General features: G+C 47.3%; 1 long non-coding RNA gene across 1 annotated transcript in view; it reads right to left on the bottom strand.

The window, feature by feature from the left end:
• Nucleotides 1–248: 248 nt before the first annotated feature.
• Nucleotides 249–16,397, bottom strand: part of LOC311421082 — a 36,530-nt gene continuing 20,381 nt past the window's right edge. Inside the window, exon 2 of the long non-coding RNA XR_014684687.1 lies at nucleotides 249–1,585. This is a non-coding gene — a long non-coding RNA (uncharacterized lncRNA). The remainder of the gene's footprint in view (nucleotides 1,586–16,397) is intronic.

The raw sequence follows: 16,397 nt of genomic DNA, 5'->3' as shown, positions 1-16,397 counted from the left end.
GCTCCACTCCTGTCCCCACTCAAGACTGATGGGAGATAGCGCTCTGGTATTAGAAGGAACAGAAATCTCTGCCGTTCCTGGAACAGTTAGGGCAGCTCTCCCACACATGCTGTGAGGAAGCAGCTGAACACAGCCCCAAATGGTGCAATCATCCCCCCAGCTCCAGGTCCTGGGCCATGCGTGACAGCTGCTGCAGACACAGCCCACTTGCGCAAACTCAAACATGCATATGACGTACAACCAGGTGATGTAAAGATGCTCCTTTTTTTTTCTGGCATGAACAGGCACGAATCCATATACAACATGGGACAAGAGCATGCAAACGCACCCAGCTGTGTGCAGAACTGTTAGGGAAGTGCTATGTGCAGTCCCAGAAGCACAGCACAGTGTCTCTTCTCCCAGAAGCAGCACAAGCACTGGGTTGGGATGTGCACTGGACTATTGAATTGCCTGGTATAAGGTTAATCTAGCTTGTAACCACTGCAGGAAGGCACTTAGCAGGTATTGCTGTGAGCATTTTGGAGCAGAGGTTGTCTTTTCTAGATGTATAGGACTTAGGAGGAAAAGGCCTATTGCAGCTCCTACGGATGTATGTATATACTCATGAGGAGCACCCACAGCCCATCTCTGCCCAGGGTAGTCCCCCAGCAGCACCCCAGGCTGTGGTTCAGCAGCAAGGGTCATACCCTGCCACGGGGCTCACTCTCTGCTCCTGTGGGCACACGTTATGCAGCCCCATGGTGGCAGTGGCACAGAGCCAGGCAGAAATAAAAGTGCTGTGCCACTTTGCTCTCAGTCTGTGGTACAGCGTGTCCTCTCACATACTACACAAAAACACATGCACATTCTCCCGAGAGCACATCTGCTTACAAAAGCGAACACCTTGGCAGTCACTGAATCAGCCACAAATGCTTCTGCATATGGAATAAAGCACAGACACGACAGCTTCAAAAGATGAGCAAGAAGAAAATAAAGCAACAATAAAAGTGCACAAGTGATCCAAATGGTGATGGGGTACAGCATTGTCATCATCATCAAAGTTCCCATTTCCTTTTTTTTTTTTTCTTTTTTTTTTTTTCCCCAAAGTTTATTTGTGAATTCCAGAGATAAAAGCAGGGTCCAATATAGGATGTGCAGCACAGCCCACACAGGTGAAACCAGATGGTTACAGCCAGTACAGGCACACAGGAATGAGCAAGCATAAATAAACTCACATTTTTAGGAGTTCATCACAGATTCACAAAGGCAGAAAAAGGACGGATCATCAAGGGGGGTTGAATCAAAAATCAGTGCTTTTTTGGTCTCGTGCTGTTAACTGCTATGAAACTATGCTGTTCTACACTGCTCAGACCTTCTGTCCTCTTTGGTGGTGCTGCCACGTGGGAGCAAAGCAAATCAGCAGGTTCTTCTGAGCCTCCAAATTAAAACCTGTGCTCTGATTCAAACACCACTGCATGTTGCTCTCCCTCTGTCTCAGTCTCTGCTCATATTGATGCTGCATGAAGACAAAACACGCGTTCATCTCTTGTAAAGAATTGCACCTCCTCACCAGCCCAGGGCTGTGTTTCTGGTGAGCGGTTCCCATCTTCCATCATGCAAAGGGGAAAGATTAAAAGAGAATTAGTGGAATTCCCTACATCTCCATCAGAGATCAGGCTTGGTCAGTTGGAAAATAAGTAATGAACAACATTTTTTAATGTCACTGTTAAGTGATGAATTTTTTTATGCTTAACACACCAGGCCTATTTTCTCTTCATCTCCAAGTTTGTTTTTGAACAAGCTAATTCAATTACATCTCTACTGTTGAGGAGCCATTAAGGTGACCAAGCATGCGAGATGCCTGCTGTGGTGCACCAGCGAGTGGGAGTGAACAGGAAGGAGCTCAGGGAGTGGGGAGCAGGTCCCTGAGTTGTACCAGGTTGACACCAGGGTTCATGGGGCTGTGTCTCTGTGGAAGGGGTTATGGAACAAGGGATTTTTTTCACACAGTATTCTAGTGTGCTCTCGGTCCTAAAACGATGCTATGAAAATGCACCCTGTGTGGTTTGGGCCTTAAATGCATTCCCTTGCAGCCTTTTTCCTTTATATGTAGGATCATTAAGTGTGTCAGTGTATGTTGTGGGTTTTTTCTTTCCATTCAAAGGAAAAACATCTGGAATAAACCAGGATTGTAAACGTATGCAGTTTGCTTTGAGGATCCTCCCCAAGTGAAGGTAGGGAAAAGATCAGAGAGGGAAGAGAAGGCACCAGACACAGTCAGAAGCTGAGTGCCCTTTTCCTCTTTCCCTTGACCAGCTGTTCAATTACTTGTGGCTCTGAGGCACGTTGTTAGCAATACTCAGAAAGCACCAGGCTCCCCAGACCAGTCCCAGCAGCCCCATGCATTTCATTTTTTGCAGTGTGAGGTGTTCACCTTGTCAACAACGTCCATGCCTTCCAGCAATTCACATCGATAAGCTTTTGATTTTGCCTTTCAGAAGGAATTTAATCTTCAGTGTAGGAGTGTTGGAGAAGAGACCAGGCAGGTGAGGTAAGAGAGGGGGAACACCTCCAAATCCAGTGCCCACCTGGAAGGGAAGGCAAGGCTGTGCCAAGCCCTGGGAGGGACAGGTCTCAGCTGTGTCCCACGGGGGACAGCAGGGACACATACCCCGATGGCACTCAGCCTTCCCAGCAGTGAGCTTTATCTCAGCAGGACCCTCACAATTGCCTGTCTTTTTTTCTCCTTGTAACAGTTTGGCAAAATTGCTTCTCTGGGCAATGATACCTCATCTGAATGAACACTTAGCAGGAAATGAGATGTGGTTTGTTCTGCTATGAGACAAGATTAAGCAGTGAAAGACTGAAATCATCATATGCCATCTGATAGAAATACTGGCCGAGCATGAAGCCGCTGGACGGCACTTCCCTCCATCACATCCTAAGCTGAGCAGCTCTTTCAATACTGCTCCAAAAAGGTCGACAAGAGATGAGCCATACAGCATCCTACAACCCTCCTGCAGCAGCTTTGTCTTCCTGGCCAAAGCACTGCTGTATAGAGCACTGCTCGCATGGGGTCCTCCAGCACTGACCATGGTCTGGGTGCTCCAGCAAGGCTGCAGAGCAGCAGTGCCTGGTTTTGTAAGGATGAGCAGCAGAGGAGGTGCAGGCATGCATGGTGGGAAGAGCAAACAGGTCATCCTCCTGCCTGGTTGCAATGAGAGCAGCTGCGCTGATGCTGGGGCAATGCACCCTCTTTGCACCAGTGCTGGATTTGGCCAAGTCTCCTAAGGAAGTGAAGAGGGATCCAAAATACAAATGTAAATAGATGCTTTAAAAAGCACTGGAATATATACAAGATCCAGCAGGAATGCGAGGAGCAGCTGCTGCTTTTCTCCTTGGCCCTCAGCTGAATGTACACACGCACATTTTGTTGGTTGTAAATGTTTAGAAAAAAAGACACAATTAGGCTATTTGAGGACCACTTGATATCAGCTGGGCACTTGCATGGGAACTGCATCAGTGACAAGCTGCACACACAGCCTGGGTTATGGAAGTCTCCTTCCCCAGGCACACCAGGCATGGCTCCTTTGCTCTTGCGTGCTGGTCTTCCAGCACAGGCTACAAAGCGCAAACACAAAGCAAGCTGTTGGAATGATTGCTCTTACCTCTAGCAAGGGTATCCCTGAGCTGCTTATGAATTCAGCGGTTGTCCCACAGAGCTGGTCCAGCATCAGGGGAAAGCAGCAGCAACCTCAGCCCTTCTGCTGATTTGTGGTTGCTTTTTTTCCACCAGCTTTCTCCTAGGGGTTGGCAGAAAGCAGACGTGGGCTGCAAGCAAAGCCTCTGGGTCCAGGCAGCCTTGGATGCTGTTGCCAGAATACCTTTCTCTTTCCTTATGTGCTTCTCACCCCTTCAAGAATTACCAGGCAGCATAGAGCTGGCAGTGAGATGAGGAGGTCAGAAGGAAAGTCAATGGGCTGATCTCCACAGATGTAATGGAGGTAAGCAGGCACATCTTTAGGTGACAGCCTCCTGCCTTCCATCTCCCCTCACGGACTTTTGTACCTCACTAACACATCTAATGTGCCCCAAACTGGGTTAGATCATACCATCCAGTGAGTGCAAAAGTAGCTGAAATTGTGACTTTGGGGACAAAAGGAAGGGAAATGAGAGGAGCAAGGGATGAGAAGCTGGAGCCAGCAGGATGAGGGGCACAGGGGAAAGCTGCTGGGAGCTGTCACAGAGCCTGGCTGGAAGCTGCAGAGCCCTCCCGGTGCCCCTGAGCAGCATCCTTCCCTTCCAGCAGGGCAGCACAGACTCAGAGTTGTGGAGCCACCTAGGCTGGAGAAGACGTTCAGGATAATCAAGTTCAACCACCAGCCTGCTCTGCATTGTCCCATCACTGAACCACATCCCTTAGTGCCATGTCCACACATCTCCAAAATGCCTCCAGGGATGGGGACTCCACCACCTCTCTGGGCAGCCCCTTCCAGTGCTTGACCACCCTCTCCAAGAAGAAATTCTTCCTGATATCCAATGTAAGCCTCCCCTGGCACAACCTGAGGCCACTGAAACAGGAGGAACATCAGCCCTCTCCGCAGAGAGCTTTCCTCCCACCAGGCTGAGCTATCCTCCAGCCGGGGCGAAGCCAGGCGAGGCAGAAAACCACAGCGTCCTAATTGCAAGTGGCATCTCCTGCTGCGGGTGGTCTCTGGCCACAGAAGCGTGACATTGTCTGGGATCCGTGCTGCACAGCACCAGCTCCCTGCCCTGCCGGGGCTTTCCTTCTGTTGCTGGTAATAGGGGAAGGGACAGCAGGCTGTGCAGCCATCAGCCGGGAGCTGGCTGTGGTGTTCGTCATTAAAGGTGCACAACTGGCTCCCGGAGAACAAAACCCCCATCTCTCCCACCAGCCCTCCCAGGACAGTTTTGGTGCTGGGCCAGGGCGCCGCGATTGTTGTTTTGACGGCTGCTGGTTCCAAACAAGCCCTCAGGCAGTAATGAGGCTCGCTCAAATTGCCGGGGACTCCATTTGTTCTCCTCTCAATTAATGCTTTCAGAGGAAGAATGCAAATGATTTCCCAAATTGGAGGGCAAGGAGGGGGTGGGGATGGAGATAGTGTTGGTGGTGACTGGTTCCTCAGAGGCAGGGATGAGCCCCAAGCTCCCTACATCCAACACAGCTTTGCCTCCTAGCCAGGGAAACAGTTTAATTGTGGCTACAAGTGAGTTCGGAATTAACAACCTTTAACTGCAGGCCATTAATGAGGATGGTTACGGCGAATCCCAGCCCCACCAGGCAACATCACAGCGGCGTGCATCGGTCATTAGCGGCGCTGGGCGCTGCTCCCTGCCAGCAGCTCCCGTCCAGCCTCTGCCCAGCCAAGGCGGGAGGCAGAAGGGGGGAATTGTCCTCCGTGGGGACAACTGGGTGACACGTCGTGGCCCCACGCTGTCCTGGACGTGTCAGCAGAGAGCCTGGCCAGTCCTGGCCCAGAAGTGGGGCGTGGGAGAAATTTTTCTGTGGTTACGCAGGGCCCGACACATGCCCACGCTGGCACAAAGTGGGGCACTTCCACCCCAGTGACACCGCTGTGCTGAGGGCTGTAAGGTTCTCCCATCCATGTCACCTCTCACTTGCTGTCCCTGAGGTTCTCCCATCCATGTCACCTCTCGCTTGCTGTCCTCTCAGCACCACTCAGGGGCCATCCCTCCTCCCTTTTCTTGCAGGCAAAATCCCTGCCCATGCAAAAAGCAGCTCAGAATTATCACCCTGTGTGCTGGCCAAACAGATTTTTCCTGAGACAACATCTAGAATAGTTTTTGCACATTTTTCCACTTGCATAGGTGGCTATCCTCAGATGAAGCACAGCCCTTTTGCCTGTTTTCACTCATTTCAGGTTCTTTCTCCCATTCCCCCTTCATGGGATTTGGGGTGGGAGCAGAGATGCTCTGGCACATCTGTCCTTGCAGGGGACACGGACTGAGGCAATTCTGAGCTTGTACACTGAAAAAAAAAATACCACAATTTTGCTTCTGTGGTGAAAGATAATGGAGAGTAAAGGAACCCCAATCTGTTCTGTTCTTAAAACTGATCCTCTTTGAAGGAAAAAAGAAACACTTCAGGGTTTAAGTTTGTACTTGGGTCTTTACTTCAGAAATGTTCTCTGCATGCTGTGCTTGATGGTCATTTTCTAATCGAGCAAATGCTTTTTGTTGTGTTTCTTTTTTCCTGCCCAAAAATGAAAGCTCAGTTCTCCTGGATAATTTAACTTCTTATAAAATATTGAGAATTAAGACCTAATGGAAAAAAATGAAAATAAATATTTTATGGTTCTGAAAAGCTCCCAAACTCCAGCAAGGAAAGCTGTTAGATACTGCTGTGTTTTTTTAGAGAAAAAAAAAAAATAAAAATAAAGTTTACTGCTTGGAAAAACTCATAACTAATTCATTTACACCCCAGTGGCCATGGGCAGCAGGCTGTGGTCAGGGGAAGCGATTGGACATGGGGAGTTTTTAGGAGAGAAGCAGAAGGAAAGAGCTTTGCCCCCTTAGCAAAGTCAGATGTTGTCTTTAGTGACATGTTTGTGACAATTCACTTTGTAAAGCCCAGCTCCTGTGGAAGCCCAGCCCCTGTCTATAGGATGCACACAGGGGCTCAGATCATTGTGGGAGAAAGATGGGCCTGGGCCAGCTTCTGGCACGAGGCAGAGCACCACTGGTGAGTCCCTGGATCAGCTGCTGGTGGCATCTCTGTGTCCCCACTGGGATGTTCTCCCAATTGAACTGTTCTGGGTTTTCCAGCAGGCTTTTAAGCATGCAGGGAATGCAGCTCTTCTGCAAAATTCCCCTCCTGCACTGCTCCTTGGATAACACCACCCCTGGTCCCCACCACAGGCTGGGCAAGGCAGCGGACCCAAGAGGTGATGGCACGGGGGAAGAGGTCAAGAGAAGTTAAAGAAACACTGCAATTAGCGCTAGCCCATTTGTCTTCCTACCTAATCAATGAGGGTCTCTACGTGGATACAGATGAATCCATCTCCTAGGAGGACGCCTGGAACTGTACTGGGAACATGGGCTGTGATGGATCATCCTGCACCAAGGCGGCCTCTCCTCTGGTCCCTAATAACACCTCCTGGCGTGGCAGCTGACTGATGGATGGCAACCAGGAGCCCCAGGAGGGGGAAGTGAAAGATATTCCTATTATCTGCAGGCATGTTCACCAGACAGGATTCTTTTTTTTTTTTTTCCTTTTTTTTTTTTAATTATTATTTTGAATCTCCAGCCACAGAGGGCTGGTTATAAAGGGGAAAACTGTTCGGCTCATTATCCTTTAATTATTGAAGTGAATGATTTGGGTAAAATGGAGGAAACCGAAAACATGGAGATTGTATTCCAGTCCATTAGGCAACCTTAGATTTTCTTGCACTATCTGTAAAGCTGGCAGGAATACTTTTTAATTTATTCTGTCATCTGTGGACAGAGAGAACTGTGCCATTGTGAAAGGACTTTTCAAAAACTAGACATTTTATCCCCCAGTTTTGCTCTCCTTAGCAATAATCTCTCCATGCCTCCCACCCTTGTGCTGCTGGTTACTGCTTTAGTAGGGCTTTTAATTAAGAAAATAAATAAATAGAAATAAGTCTGGCATCTGAGAGGACTGCCTGCCTGCTCCACTAGTGATCTTACCTCACTTTTCCAGAAAAATGAACAGAACACAACAAGCAGGACACAAGGAAAAAGGAAGTTTCTCTGTGGCTAGAAAATGCTTTCTAAGAAATAATATTATGAGAAAAAAAATGTTTTCATTAAAAATAACCTGGCATTTTAAAAATGTCTTAGATGAAGAATCTGGATACTATGCAATCTGAAAGAGGGCCCGTGGTATTTAGCATGCACCTGTGTCCATAGTCCAGCCCCTCTTTCTTGTTTCTTGTGAAAATGGGCCAGGAGGGCTGTGGGGTTGTCCCTTCCCTGCTGGTTTTGGGAGCTGGCTGACCCAGTGCCACATCCCTTGCTGCTGGCAGCACCTTGCAGCCCTCTCTGGGGCTGGAGCTGGATGTGGACCTGCATCCGTGCACCTCCTCGCTGCTGCCAGACAGGGAAGCAACACTTGTGGTAGGCTTTGTTGTGAGTTCAGAGGTTTTCTCAGTTTTCCAGAGTTAGGGAAGAGTGTGAGCTGCTTCCTTCACAACTCTGCTGAAAAGTCAGCACTAACACTCCTTTTCTTTTTTTTTTTTTCATTTTCTCCCTCCCTCCCTCCCTCCCTCCCTCCCTCCCTCTCTCTCTCTCTCTCTCTCTCTCTTTCTTTCTTTCTTTCTTTCTTTCTTTCTTTCTTTCTTTCTTTCTTTCTTTCTTTCTTTCTTTCTTTCTTTCTTTCTTTCTTTCTTTCTTTTTCTTTCCTTCTTTCCTTCTTTCCTTCTTTCCTTCTTTCCTTCTTTTTCTTTCTTTCTTTTCCTTCTGCAGCACAAAGGCACTGGTTCCCACATTATTTTCCTACAGCACCTCCTTGCTGTCCCTGCATCACCTCCCGCTCCTCTCCTCTGGACCTTGCATCACTCTCACTGCAGACCTCCAGACTGTTTCTGCCATTTTTGACAGTACTGCATTCAAAGGGGGGCATGGTGTTTTGGAAAAAACCTCAAACATGTCAGAAGAGCAAAGAAATTTTCTCCATACATCCCCAAGTGAGATCTGACTGTAAATTGACATCATATTGCAAAATTTGTCCATGCTTAGCCTGTGATTCACCTTTGTACCACACTGTTCTTTGGACAATTAATTCTGATGCAATACTTGCACATTGGTATTCTCCTTAAATGTGCTGTTCTGCAGATTTTACTGAATGATGCTTTGCTAGATTACTAATCACATACTCAGTTTATTAAGATTGTCTTACTCTGATAAGGTGTTTTCAAGCAAGTGTGCATCCCAGTGACATCTCTCAGACAGTGATTTCCCCCAGACAGCACTGTCCTGAGTTATGAGAGCATCAATCCAAACGCTGTCAAAAGCCTCCTTACTCCAAAGCCATCACGTGTAGCACTTGGCTCTTATTCCAAAGGAGGAAATGAAATTAATGTGGCACGTCAGCATCCATTTAGGTAAAACCAAGGGGTATTTTCTAGCATGGGAGAGTTGATTTTGGGTTGTTTTGGAGGTTTTCAGCACCACTTTTAAAAGTAGATCTACTACAGTAGACTCCAAAATTCATCAGGCTGTCGATACACTGATGAGTTTATCTAATGAAGATAAGATCTAAATATGTCTTAAATAAGGGCAGAAGTTGTTGGTTTAAGTTACCTGGCTTCAGAACCTATCAGAAACTGCAGCGCCAGAAAGTTTCCGACAAACCTCTTCATCTGCTCTCCTGCTATAGTTTACCTTGCTCCTTTCTATTTGCCTCAAAAATCCAAACAGTTTGATACTTACCTCATGTGAAACCTAACATAGAGTTTACATTAATTTTTCTGAGAGAGTTCATCAGCCTTGCTGTTGCTTTTCAGGCACTCACTTTCCTAAGTGGCTCCAATAACAGAGCTCAGTTGTGGACATAACGTCACCGTGTTTGTTGCTACCTCCAAGTGTCTATTGCTGATGTTTGGCCCTATTGCCCTTTCCTTCCTCTTCATCTGAAATGTCATATCCTTCTTCTTGTTATTAATTACGTCTTACATCACTATTCTCAACGTGCACATGTATTTATGATTTTTTTTTCATGTGCAGTCTGAATCAAATACAGTTTGAAATAAGTTTTATGTGCCTTTGGAAGCCCATGAAAGATTTCTGAGAGCCAGACTTGTCCCCTATTAGCTGTATGACTGACGGATCAAACATAATGATACTAAATATAAAACCCTGTTCTTAACAGCTATGATGGGCGGTTGAAGACTGAAAACTTAAAAGTGTCATCTCTCAATAATGACTTTTGATGGACACCTTTCCCTTTTGCTGAAGACAACTGAGGCTCAAACTGGAGGTGACTCCACCATAGAGACTGAGAAATTTCACACTAAGCATAAAGGTTGTTTCTTTGCAAAACACAATGCAATGACCATGGGATTTTTTTTTCTATCAACAATAAATCATGTGTTTCAATGTGAACAAGTACTTTACAAAGTAAATTCTTAAAAAAGCATGATGGACCAGCTCCAAAAGTTGTGAAAGGACCCTTGGTTTCCCTCGTGCTAGCAAACCACTGTAAAAATATATACAGAGTTGAGACAAAGTTGACAATTTTTCCTTACAAGTAAAGAAAACACGCTGCACTCAAATCCTGCAATAAGGACTGCACAAGTTTCATAAAGGTTTTGGATCCAATCCACAGCTGGTAAATGAAAATATTTTAAAACTACTTCTTCTCATAAGAAGGTGCAGACTTTTTAGATCTATTTTTGCATGGCTGGATTAGATGATAACAGTTCCACAATTGTTTCCCATGAAGGGGAGCTGACAGCGAGTCCCCAGAATACCTGTGGAAATGCTGCGGGCTCCAAACCTGGGTGCAAAACCCCGAAGGAAGCGTTTGACCCTCTTTTCCAGAGAAGTGGGGGAGGCTTCTTATGAATCTTTCAAACAATGTCAGTCTGTCAATTTTCAGACTCTTTAATTTTTTCCAGCTGTAAATCAATCATCTTATTAACTCTTCTCTAAAGTCTCCCACCGAGTTATCTGGGACTGGCAGCTTGACAAGCCGTTTTTGCGGAGCCATGAGAATAAAGTTTCTCTTGTGCATTGGCGTGATGTCATGAGCACTCACTCCTGGTTTTCAGTGATCCTCTTTCACAAAAGCCTCCTTCTTTGCTTGCAGCAATTATTCAGCTATTAAAGCGCATTACGTTAGGTTTCTTATTTTAAGAGTGATATCACTCCTTGCTTTAATGTCCAGCCGATGGAGCAATTTGCACCAACTTCCCCTGACACCATGTTGGTGCTCAAGTCCCCAGGTTATGTTCCTGCCTGCATAAAGCTGCTATTGATGGGATCTACATGTGGAGAAAGCAAAGAGGCTGTGACTGATTTAAACATATAAGTATGCAATATTATGTACTCACTCCTAAGAAACAACATTACCAGAGCCACCACTGAGACCCCTGGAGAAATCTTTAAACCTTTCCTCCATGGCTCTTCGCTGGCTCTTTCCTAGGATGAAGCTCATGAGCTCAAGCTGTGTGTGGGCACCTGTGTGTGTGAATGTCTGCTCTCTGCTTCTGTCCATCACCTGTAGCAGACCGGACCAACATTGCTGCCCTGGGTGTGCAGCTCCTAGCAGTCCTGCAAAACCAGGGACAGAGAGAAAACCCTGTAAACACAAGCTCAGCCCTCCAAGCAGAGACCTGGCTTGGGAGAGATGCTTGAGAGGAAGCTTCACATGGAGCCTGCACCTTCTCATGCATCAAAATATGTGTACGTAATGCTTCAGTGTCCCTTATCTACCTGCTACCCATCACCACCCAAACCTTGCTTGGGGAACTTCCTTTGGGAGGGAACCAAAAGAAAGAAAAACCTCAAGCTTGTGGGGATGCTGGAGCCTGCCCAACGAGGGACATGGCAAGGGCAGAGCCTGCTGGTGTCCAGCCATCTCCACCAGGCCACAGAAAACCACGTGGCATGATGAACCCTGCTGCTCAGAGGAGCAGCTGCTAACATCTCCACAGCATTGCTACACTGGCTCTTTCTCTGACCCTGGAAATTCAATTTCCTCCTCCCATTTGATACATTAATTGCAGATTTTCATTCTTCCCTCCCAAGCCCTCTTCCTTTCTCCCCTTTGCCATGGTGTGACTGGGGAGAACGCAGTGACTGGAGCCCAGGCTGGGTGCTGAGCTCTGCTGGGGTTGGGCAGCCTCACCAACAGCTCCAGCTCCTTCTCTTCTCCCATCTCAAAGCCCCAAAACTAACTGTAACCTCTAGCTTCCACCTAGAGGATGCCGAAAATGGCCAGAGCACACTGCCAGTGGCCACGTCCCAACGAGCATCACCAGCTCCTGCCTGCCCACAGAACCTGCCTGGCACCCACCCCCCCTTTTTTGGGGTGAAAAAGGAGGTCTGGCCACCTTGCTCTGCTCTTGGTGTCTCCTTGGAGGGGCTGAAAGTGTTTGGCTGCAGCTGTGGTTTCTGTGCAGGTGGTCCGATGCTCAGGAGGCTCAGGTATATACATAAGCGCTGTTATTTATAGGTTTGCTTAATTCCCCAGTTGCAGTGTATATTAACCACAAACCAAGCAAAATGTGCAGCAATCTGTTATTACTGCTGCGTCCTGAGTGCACGGCAGGGAGCTCAGAGGCTGCTGCAGGACTTTGCACAGACAAACGCTGACCTGGTGTGGTGAGCAGCGTTTCAGGTTGAAAGACCCCCAAGACCTTAAGTTGTTTTCATGGCCTGATGCAAATATCACATGAATACAGACGTGGATGGTTTGATGCTGAATTTACCATGGTGTGACCAGGGAGCAAGTGGCTACCATGCAGTGTCGCTCTCCAGTCCCTCTCGAAAGCCTGAATTTGTGATTTGAGCTACTGCCACCCTGAATTCACCACTAGTGCCTTGTTTAGTCACAGTGAAGAGTTAGCAAGCTGTTATCGCCTTACCATCACCATTCCAAGTGCAATTCTTGCTCTACACGACTACATCAAATAGAGGTGTCAGTGTCTGAAGACTACACCGAATTTTTGAGCCTGAAAATAGCAGAAGCAGGAGAAAAGCAAGCGCTTTCCAAAAAGTGATTCATCCGGGCCTAAAACACTTGAGGTGAATTGTTCTCTGGGGATGCCTTTTCTCTTCACAAACAACGGAGGGAACCAAAACTACCAAGTGACTCAATTAGCCTCTGCTAAGCAGCACAGCCCAGTTTGGGTCAAAATAATATGAGTTTTATAAGGCTGGTGTTTTTTCAGATCATCTCAGCATGCAGCAGGACAGCGGGGAGAGGACCTGTGAGTTAAGGGCCTCCCTCATGCATGCAACTGAGAGAAAATAGAGTAGGAGATATAAAATGCAATAAAATACAATATCCTGATGCAACTAGTGAGAAGGGCTGTGCAGAGAAAGCAGGCAGCTCAGACCTGCTGGGACACAGAGCAGAAGCAGCAGGATGGCTGCTGAAGCCTGGGCAGGGTTTAGATGTGGCTACAAGTAACAGAAGCCCAGAGAGGAAATCACACAAAGGGAAAAGGTGTCGCAGGAGCAAGCAGCAAAGACAGCTTGACAAGAAGATGGGCTGGAAAGGAGACTCATGAGACAAGATGCTAGGAAGCAGCTCTGGGACAACAGGAGTACAAAGCTTAACCTGGATGTCGGAGCAGTCACCTGGCAAGGGAAATCCAACAGAAAAATCACACTCTGAGTTAGCTCCCAGCAAAACACTTGACACAGTGCTTGTAAGTGTGAGGATCTGTGTTAGTCACTTCTGGGGCAGGGCACGTGGCAGCTGTGGGCAGCACATGGGGATGGTGCAGGAGGGGTCTGGGCAGGCTGGGCAGCAGGGCAGCGCGCTCAGCTATAACCATAGCCTGAGAGCGAGGGCTCACGGCTCCTCTCAGCCCCGGTGGGAGCTCTAATGACCACACATGGTCAGGAATTTGCAGTCGATCTCCAGAAATGAAATTAAATGGAATGGAGTGATGCATCATTATTAGTGACTTCGTCTTTGGCAAAAAAAAGTCCAAAGGGGCTTGGGTTGCGGAGCCTTCCCTACGGTTTCCATCTGCATCAGCGTTATCTGCTGTGAGATCGCGCCTGCATGAAGGCTGCGGGACTCTGGCTTCTGTCAGCACTGGGATAAACAGACCCCTTGCAATGCACACCTTTTGCTAATGGTGTGACTCACTTAATGAAGGCCCTGCAAATCCCCATAAATTTTCATTTAAGAAGAGTCCCATCAAGGAAGAGAAGCCTCCTGCCAGACTGGTTCTAATGCTTCTTGGCTCTGGGCAGCATCCTGCCCTGCCAGCTCCTTTCAGCTCAAAGCAAAATCAAAAGGGGAGAGGGGGAAAACTTACAACTAAAGAGGCTTTAGTGGCAAAAATGTGCTTCAGAGGAACTTTTATAGGGTCCCTCTGGACAGCACTTGTTAAAATCTGATCATCATTTACAAAAAAATCCTATCGAACTGGCAAAAGGGAAAAGCTGAATAAGGAAAAAATCGCACAAGATGGGTTATTTATACTCATCATCATCATCAAGGTTTAATTAGTTCAGATATGCACCCTAGTGAGAGATGCCCTCTGCTTCCACTCTGGTGCAGGGTGGACTGCAGTGAAATACCGATGGCCTCCATGTGCCGCAGCCTCCAGAAGTGGCTGCTGGTTTTGTGGCCGGGATGCCCCAGGGGACATCCTCATAGCTGTGTGTGCTCCTGCATGGTGCTGGCATCCTGCTGGGGCCACTCCACCCGGCACAGCAACCACTGCTCCATGAGGGGCTTCCAGCCCAGAGGTAAGTGCTCCAAGGGGATGGACAGACCCTGAGCTCCAAAGCCCTTCCTATGAAAAGGCAAAATGATACGATGGCTACACCAGTTAGTCTCCCGGCCTAAATAGCTCCTCTAAACCTTTTAGGGTTTCAGGAGGTTTGCAGAGTTTAAGGCAAATCAAGACCTGAGTGATCTTTTCTTCTTGGGAACCTCTTTTGTTCGAAGCAGGAGCTGTTATGGATCCCTTCTGGGCTGGAGAACTGGCAGCCTCTCCTAGATGCTCGGTGATTTATTTTTTTCTAGCAGACTATTTCTGCATTGTGCATCTCTGCTAAGAGCCTGCTGCTCCTGGGAACTGTGGACACTCCTGGTCTCAATCTGATTTGTACTGGAAGCAAAATTAATTCTAAAAAAGTCCCACCAAAAGGAAATGCTGATTCTCAACCAGCTGTGATGGCAGTGGCAGCAGAGCTCTGAGAGCAGGGCACAGGAGGCTGCTTTCATTTGCAAGCTAATATTTCAAAAGTGTTTGCAGTCAGATGGACAATGAAAGGCAAACACAAAATAAATCTCTTGGAGAGGAAATACTTGATGCAGACACACTGGTGGGCCCTTCCCCTAAGGCAGTGTGCGAGGGAGATGCCCCAGGCTCTGCCATGGGATGCCCTGGGAGATGAACAGAAACAGCTCCTCACCATCTGGACATCAAAATGCAAAGTGCCATGCAAAAAGCTGCACAAGGGTATCTACAGTACTGTGAGGTCTCATACACTGTATTAATGTGGGCACATACATTTCTCTAGCATTGGCCTCCCTGTTGACACAATTTCTGACCTTGCAATGTCCACAGGCCTAAAAGTAGAAAGTCACATATTTCTTAAAGATCATGGTGCTTGTACACGTTGCCTTTATAATGACCAGGGTCTGACATAAAGAGTTTGCAGTGGTATATATGCTATGGTATATGTTGCAAAGAGCAGTTGGTCAGTGTATGCTGGGTATGCAGAAGTCAGGTACACCACAGCCCGCATTAGTAGGGCAGCAAATCATCACCAAAACTGCTAGTTTACTGACTAAGTGGTTAAAGTTGGCAAGTCTGTGTAATTAAGCATGCTGATGACTAGAGGACGTCAGGATTTTCTTTGGTCCCTCAACACCTTTTGCTTGATGTGATGTTCAGCAGTTCTGGGAACCTGGACCTCCATCTCCAAAGGTTTTCCAGCTTGCTGTAACACACAGGTACATGCTGACCAGAGGGGTTCACGATAACATAAGTGGTCATCGCTGGATGCCTTGTAAGGTAAGTTTTTCCATCAGGTAAAGGAAATAAAAACATGCACTTAAATGAAATAAAATGGTTACTCCTGAAGTTCCGAGAAATCCAGGTAGTAATTTACAGGGTGAATGAAGGTTTCTGTACAAACAATGTTTTCAGAATATTGTTTATCTTGGAGAAGAAGCTCTCATAAATCCAGGGCCTGTGCTGTTGCAAAAATTATCTCAGCTAATTTCAGGCCCAAACTAATTAATCAACACTTGTTGCCATGTTAATTAGCCAAAAGTGACCTCAGATGTATTTGGCTTTTTCCGGCTATTTAGCCCTAATGGGAGAGTATGCACCTGAGGCAAAACTCGGGAATAAACATATGCGAAGCTTATTTCCAGCTGGGCAAATACACCCCAGACTTCCCAGTTCCTACGCCTGTGAGATCAGCTGTGCCCCAGCTCAGCCTCTCCTTGCTTTCTGGCCTTGCAGAACATCTACAGCTCCCTGGGTTTTAAATTGGGCCTTTGCAATATGTTGTTTATGCAAAGGTAGACTTGGAAAACTTTACAGTTTGGTCTCGGCCACCGGTAAGGTCATTGCTGCAGTATTTCCTGCTGGGAAGGCTTGCTCTGGTAGCAATAAATCATGTGCCAGGCACGCACGGCTGCAGCAAAGACACCTTCATGGAGCAAACGTGAGTCTTACACAGCAGGCACTCGCTGCCTCCTGTGAGCT

The sequence above is a fragment of the Aythya ferina genome (genome assembly GCF_964211825.1).
Source record: "Aythya ferina genome assembly, chromosome: 18".
In the NCBI taxonomy this organism is placed as follows: domain Eukaryota; kingdom Metazoa; phylum Chordata; class Aves; order Anseriformes; family Anatidae; genus Aythya; species Aythya ferina.
This window is presented reverse-complemented; position numbering and strand designations above follow the sequence as displayed.